Here is a 1,798-nt window from a genome sequence, read left to right as displayed (position 1 = left end):
GTGTAACACCTTCCATATTTGCATACGTTTTCCCATTAAGATGGTGATCTGATGGTGCCATATCTGGAGAATATGGTGGGTGGGGGAGAACTTCCCAACTCAACTCCATAATCTTGTGTTGCATCAAACGTACCACATGTGGACGTGCATTGTCATGGAGAAGAAAAACACCTTTTCGATTAACGAGTGAAGGACGTTTCTGATGAAGGGCTTGATTTAAATGTTCCAGTTGCTGATTATAGATCTCTCTATTGACAGTTTGCTGTGGATTGAGGAGCTCAAAATGAATCACTCCTTTGATGTCCCACCAAATGCAAAGCATCACTTTCTGCAGATGGAGTCCAGGTTTTGGGGTTGGAAGTGGTTTTTTGTCTAGGACTGAGCCATTGTTTTTAGCATTTAATATTTGCATAGAGAATCCATTTTACATCATTGGTGACAATTCTGTCCAAAAATGGTTCATGCGCATTACATGTCAGAAGAGATGAAACAACGTTCACACTTGGAAACAGTGATCATCGGAGAGTTCATGAAGCACCCAAACACCTTCTTTATGGAGTTTCCCATATTCCTTAGATGTTTACGTACTGTTTCATGAGAGGCATGCAATTTCAGTGCCATTTCATGAATGTGTTGCCTTGGGGTAGACTCAACAAGCTTCTTCAGAGCATCAATATCAGTTCCAATATTTCTGTCCCTGCCATCACAGTTTTAAGGCTAAAGTCACCTGAATGAAATTTGCTGAACCATCATTGACACTTATGAACATTCAAAACATTTCCATAACGTTTTTTGATATTCTTTGTAGCTACAGAAGCATTGTCTCCCTTCTTGTATTCAAACAGCATTACATGCCGAATGTGTGTCTCATCATGTGCCATCACTATAAGGGATTAGAGTATACTAAACTTTACACATTATATAGGCTACACTAATGTGACGTTTATGGGTTTCATTTCACTATTATGCAAAATAAAGGTACCAAGTCCAACCCAGTAGTTATATAATCACATTGTATTTCCTAAAATTCTGCATAATTTTCAGAAACTTCATATCACATGATACTTCCTGACATACAATGTCTTCCTTGCAGATTTGCTAAGCTCTCTGGTTCATCATCCACGAAAGGTGCTGTCTGCAGCTGAACATCTCATCCACATGTATGAAATGTCTCTTTCAGAGGGTGATTCAGGACATCTTGCTTCTTCTATGAAAAACCTATCTATATATATTTATTCTTCTGAAGATTTTTTTTTCTCATATCTCACTTACCTTTATCATTGATTAAGACAATTTTATTTTTCCAGCTGGTGGAATGAGCTGCCAAAATATCAGATGTGTATGCAGCACCTTACAAAAATTTGAGAGAGGAATCAATAATTTTCTGTCACATAATTTTATATTTCATTTTCCTGTGGGTGTGCATAAACATCTTTGTTGTCCATTATTATCTTCCTTTTTTTAATAATACATTCTGCATTTCAGAAAATAACACATCAACTATCCCATAAAAAGAAGTTTGTATACAACATTAAAACCCAATAATTTGTATATCTCTGAGCAGCCATGTTATTTGTTTTATTTCAACGAACATGCTTTTGAATAGTGACAAATACATCATAAGCTGAAGAAGTTATGCACCAGTACATTTTATTGAAAGAATGTTGCAAAAATTTTTTATATGTATTATATATTTGTTGAAAATAATATAAGTAGCTGTATTTATCTCTCCTATTTTATTTATAAAAGTAGTGTTTTAAAAATTATGTACAGCTGTATCGAAATGGACCAAACCATG

General features: G+C 35.2%; 1 protein-coding gene across 1 annotated transcript in view; it reads left to right on the top strand.

Annotated features, from left to right (window-relative positions):
- The window catches only part of LOC106466667 (peptidyl-prolyl cis-trans isomerase CWC27 homolog), a 36,901-nt gene extending 35,338 nt beyond the window's left edge, over positions 1-1,563 (top strand). Inside the window, exon 12 of the mRNA XM_013926959.2 lies at positions 1,094-1,563. The gene's annotated coding sequence lies outside the window, so the exon portion shown is untranslated. The remainder of the gene's footprint in view (positions 1-1,093) is intronic.
- The last annotated feature ends 235 nt before the right edge of the window (positions 1,564-1,798 follow it).

Source organism: Limulus polyphemus, unplaced genomic scaffold, assembly GCF_000517525.1.
Source record: "Limulus polyphemus unplaced genomic scaffold, Limulus_polyphemus-2.1.2 Scaffold2338, whole genome shotgun sequence".
Taxonomy (NCBI): Eukaryota; Metazoa; Arthropoda; class Merostomata; order Xiphosura; family Limulidae; genus Limulus; species Limulus polyphemus.
The sequence above is the reverse complement of the archived record's forward strand: the minus strand, read 5'-3'. Positions and strand labels throughout refer to the sequence as shown.